Here is a 5731-nt window from a genome sequence, read left to right as displayed (position 1 = left end):
ACTTTCATTTCTTTGTTTCCACACACTAGTTTTTACCGGAACATATTTTTAACTTCCGTTTTCTTAAACTTCACAATAAAAGCCTATAACTCAACAAAATAACTTACATACTTAGCCCATGGGCTGCAAAAAGAAACGTCCACGTTTCTAAATAGTGACAGTAACAAAGTGCAATAAACAAAGATGTAAACATCAGCAGCCATCCGCCAACCCCCGCCCCACCACCACCTTATTTGCTCACACAAAGGCACAGCCTCAACCAAGTACACCCCACTCATCCCAACTGCTGTAACTGGAATTAATAGTATACCAGTGGAAAGCTACAACTATTGTGTATATGTATATGTAGCCTAATGATGATGAAAAGAACAATTAACATTATATAATTGATACATTAACAATAAATACATTAAACCTTTTATTTATTGTTATATTATACTAATACACTCATTTATACTCGTTACTCCTCCAGATTGTGGATAGCGTCTCTGCAGTGGACAGAGCCACAGCCACAATGCCATTGTGCCAATATGTGCTCCTTATTGTCCACAGTAATCGCAATGTGCCATTACATAACAGCGAGTAAAAACAAAGACCCACATTGTCTAACCACATTCTGTCACGCCAAACCTGGAACTTTAACAACATGAAAACAACACAGTTAACGATAAATGACATGGGCCGTCTTGGCAAAATGTCTATAGTAAGAACACAGCCCCACAAATGCTCTAGACTAGTTGGAGACTCCACCAGTGACACCAAAGGCACATCGATGTTAAAATAGTGATTAATGACTGTTGATCCACCAATATGTTGAATTCAATGCTTCCGCTCACATATGAGGTGTGCTGCTGTTCTGTCCTTTCCTGTATCACTGCACTTCTTGTTGAAAGGATAAACATTTCACCCTCCAATGGGCCAGTAGGTGCTGAAGCTGGTGTTTGGGCCCCAACATCACCTACATCCTTTTTCTCGCCTGGTTGGCTGGGTCTTCTCTCCAGGGGAGAGAAAACGCACACCTCGTTGCCTCTATGGCTCAGTTACTGTAGAGCATCTGAAAATCCTGTCTTTCCCCGGGGCCCAACTAAGCTCCCCGTTCGCACCAGCCCCTGTCAACGCCCTCTCTGTTAACCCATTGGGCGATGGGATTGGTAGCCCTGCTCCCCACAAGCACACTGACACTGACCTCCCCTCCCGGTGAAGAGGTTTTCAATTAAAATCTTTCAATATATCACTCCAGTGACTGCATCATTTTACCCTGCCAGTTGTCTCATTGCCATCCTTCAGTACGTTCGTCCTCTTCCAAATCAGTAGCCCCGTGCTCTCAAAGCCGGGTCAAGCCCAGCAAGGAATTTCTTTTCTTTCTGAGCTATATCACCGCAGCGTGGGAATGCTTCTTGAACTATCTTTTTTATTTCCACTGTGTTGAAAAATGATTGTGAGCCAGGTTCAGCTGTGAAGAAGTTTTGAGAGTGATGAAGACTGAACATAACATGGTTTATTGAGCCCGGCCGTGGAGATACACATCAAATGCCAACACCAAATCTGAAGGATAACATCTTTCGGTCCCTTTTATGTTTCTCTCATAAGTCCTTGTAAACATTGTTGTTAGATTCAACCTTGCCAGATTCCCAGAGAGCACCGATATCTACTAGCCTGACGCCTGAGTTACTGTCTCTACCTTATCAGGCTAACTGTTGTCTCCCTAACAAGGACAGTTACATGTGAGGAAAAAACAGAGCTGGAAGGTCAGTGAAAACTTGTGGAGTCAGCTGATGACTCCAAGCTAGATCTGTCTTACCTTTCCCTGTTCCATCAATATCAATGCCCCTAAGAATATTCTATAGCACACTCCATACACTTCCAAACTCTCACCTGGAGCAGAGGTATACTTGGAAACAGTCCAGAAAATGTCTTTGTCTAAATGCCTCCTGCAATTTCTAGTTTAACTGCAGAATAGTCGGTTTGAACAGCCACTGGCAGGCCATTCCACCGCGGCCACCAATGTAATCGGGGAGTTCTTAATTGCGGCCTTACTTAATATATGGGGTTATAACACAGAGGCACCTTCGTCTGAATAAAGACGGGATATTAGTTTTTACTGAAACATACCTTCTACTTTAGTTTTCCCAAACTTCACAGTAAAACCTGCAACTCAATAAAATAGCTTAGAGTTTAAATCCACTGCACAACCCCCAGCTATTTTGTGATCACTCAGGTCCAGACTCTACCTTTAAACTGATTAAATCTGAAGTTCATCCTCTGGTGGCTTGCTCGTTTGGAATTCTCTGTTCTTTTCCTAAATTTGATTGATTTAAAAAAAAAAAATCATTGTGTAACTCTCACGACAAGCCTATCTAAACAATCAGTCCATTTATATTAATGAGTTATTCTGTAAATACAGAAGCGCATATTACAAAATAATCAGTAGGTACAAAACATTCCTAACCAGAGATTGACAGCTATCAAACCAAAGAGTTTAACTTTGACTGTAGTTAAGTTTTGTGCACTCTGGTTCAAATCATGTGAGACAGGGGAAGAGTCCTGGTGGGTCCATGAGAAACACTGATGTAATCAGGCCAGATACAGGCCACAGTTTGCCTAGGAGTAGACTAGGGTCAAAATCCTTGTAATTGTTGCAGACTGCACAGTAGCTCACTTTATATTACGTTATGTTTGCCTGGAGGCTTCTAACAAATTTTGTTTGTTCTGTAACTGATTAATTGATTCAGCGCTTTCCCTCTGTTAAAGAGATATATTGAACAGTGGCTGATTTTAAAGCAGCTTGTTGAGAGCATTTTTTCAAATTCACAATCAGTCACAATGAGGTGACTAAGTATGACATTACGTGGCCTTGAATTTGTCCAGGATGTCATGGATGTCATTTCTATCAAATGTGCAGAGCCCAGTACTAGAGTTTCCCTGATCACAGATCAGCCTGGTTCAGGACTATAGATAATTTGCAGTTAACAGTGTACTTTAATCCATGTAGCCTTCCATTTCTCTCCAGGTGATCATGAGAAATCACTCTGCCCCTAAAGGGTCTATCCATCCATCCATTTCCTGTCTATTACAGGCCAGGTCAGGGTGGTAGCAGGCTGAGCAAGACGCCATCTTCCAGCTCCTTCAGGGACATCCCAACTTGTTCCCAGGCCAGATGGTATATGTAATCCCTCCTGGCATATTTTAATCTGCCACATGTCTGTAGGACCTCCACAGGGAGGCATCCAGCGGGCATCTCAGTCAGATGCCTGAACCAATTCAACTGGCAGCAGTTCTACTCTGAGCTGGTCTGAACTAATCTACCTGGCCCTTGTGGTTGAGCTGACAGTGAACAGTGTACTTATACAGCACTTGATGATGATTTTCTTAAGCAAGGTTTATTAGCACAGATGTGGAAAGGGTACAGCACATCAGAATGGTCAGTGTAGTCAAAGAAAAAAAGTTAATGAGAGCGTCAAGGGAACATGTAAGGGAGGGGGATACTGACAGAGAAAAAATGCATCAAGGACAAAACAGTAACATGGACAAAGCGGGGCAGACTTTGCCCAGCCTGATGGAAATTTCCACTTATCTCTGTCAGTGAAACCACATGTGATGTTCAGTACTGTAGATTTAGTGTATTAATAACATAGAAGATTATATAGCATTTTAGTATTCATTATTATGGAGAGAAGGATGATTGCACAATTTCACTATAATGATATATAATATAAATAATAATAAAACATTTGAAATGATATCCTCTTTTGGTTATAGAACCCCTGACCTCAAAAACTTAATCAGTTAATGTGTTTTAGGAATAAGCTAACTTCCTATAAATGAGAGAAGAGAATCAGCAAAACATTTATAACAATAATAATCTTTATTTATAGAGCGTGTCCATGTTACAAAGTGCTTCACAAAGGCAGCAAAAAACCAAACAAGTTATACAATCATAAGTTTTTATAAGAAAACATAAAAAAAACAGTTTGTATTTCAGTGTATAAAAAACAAAAAGGCAATAATAAGAAAATGTTTTTTTAAAGGAAATAAAAGACTACACTAGGCTAGAAAGAGTAAGTAAAATCATGTAAAAGCATGTTTTAAGAAGGGACTTAAAGGTAATCACTGACTCAGCCGACAAAAGCCATGATGATGATTCTGATTAAAATGAGATACAATCTAGAGTGGATCAATTTTTGTGCTTTGTGCGAACAAGCACTTTCATCAGCTCAAACAACACTTCAAAGTAACACATTGTTTTACTGATTGTGAGAGCAGGTCGATTTCAGTGTCAGATGATCTTTTGCAGGGTTCAATGTTTGTATTTCACAAATGTCATCAGTAGGGGGCTCAGTAAGAGGGAAATATGCAAGGGAGCACATAATGTGAAACCAATCGCACACAAAACTCTACATACTAAAGAAATATAAACAACTGAGCAATTTATGACCGCTTCAAAGATAGTGAGTCATTACTTTTTTCCCGTCTCTCTTGTTTACCATACCAGTAAAACTAAATGAATTATACTTTGGTGCTCATTGTTTCTGTAAAATGAACTAAATGATTGAATTGTGTCCATATTGACAAAAGTTTCAACATTTAAATTTGTATAAAGCTGCTGAGAACTTGCTGAAGTGGGCGACCGTTTGGGCTTGAAGAGGTTCAGGCTTCTAATTGAGACCTGTGTTTATTTATTAAAACGTGTTACCACACCAAGTCAGTAAAAGGGATAGGTGTCTAATTGGGACTCAGTTTTTAACTGAAGTTTTTTGATATATACAGTATACATATATGTAAATATTAGAGCTGGGTATCAGTACTTACTGATACTTGTAACACTGAAACAGCCCATCATGGAGTAATATCTAAACTTCTCCAGTCAGCGGAGTATTGTATTTGATCCTTTTTGCAACCAGATCTGGGGAAAAAATAAATATTTGTTGGGTTTTGCTCACAGCCAAAGGCCGCCTCTTTTTTTCTTGCTTATTTGCCAACATGGCGCTTGTAAGCCTCAGCATAGGCTCATCACCACAAGCTTGGCTTTACTTAAACATTAATTAACAAATGAAAATGCTTTGAGAAAGGTTTATTTGCGCAATAAGACAACCTGCAATGCAATGTAAATATAAAGAAGCATCTGCATTGTCCAAAAATCTTCTTTTGAATTCTCACCTGCCACCTAAATTACGTGTTTCCCTCAATATACCACCATAAATTGTTGCAGAAAATGTCTCCAGAATGCAGGAAATTAAGTGTTTAATGCTCAAAGTCTTACTGGGGAAAAACCCCCAGACACCCAATCCTATATTTCATCAATAAATATTTTGTTCTAATTCCTTACATGTCCCCACTACTTTTCAACACAAAGTGACGCCCTTGCTCTTCTCTGTACATTTTCACCATTCACCAATCGATCACTGCATTCTATCACATTCCCATCACCTGATTTCACTCACTTCTTGCTGTTGTCTTTTTGGAGGAGGTTTGCGATTCAACACTAAAGTTAATAAAACACTTCAATTCAGTTTTTCATTGATCCAGCGTTAACAAAATCATTATGTGTGGTTGACTTTCAACAAACGTATCAAAAATCTAAAAAGAAAAGAAAATAGATCACATTGCTTGTGACATATATATATATATATATATATATATATATATATATATATATATATATATATATCAGAGATGCTCACAAGTCTTTGAGCTAGAGTCCAAGTCAAGTCTCAAGTCTCTCATGGTTATA

This window comes from Micropterus dolomieu, linkage group LG05 (genome assembly GCF_021292245.1).
Source record: "Micropterus dolomieu isolate WLL.071019.BEF.003 ecotype Adirondacks linkage group LG05, ASM2129224v1, whole genome shotgun sequence".
In the NCBI taxonomy this organism is placed as follows: domain Eukaryota; kingdom Metazoa; phylum Chordata; class Actinopteri; order Centrarchiformes; family Centrarchidae; genus Micropterus; species Micropterus dolomieu.
This window is presented reverse-complemented; position numbering follows the sequence as displayed.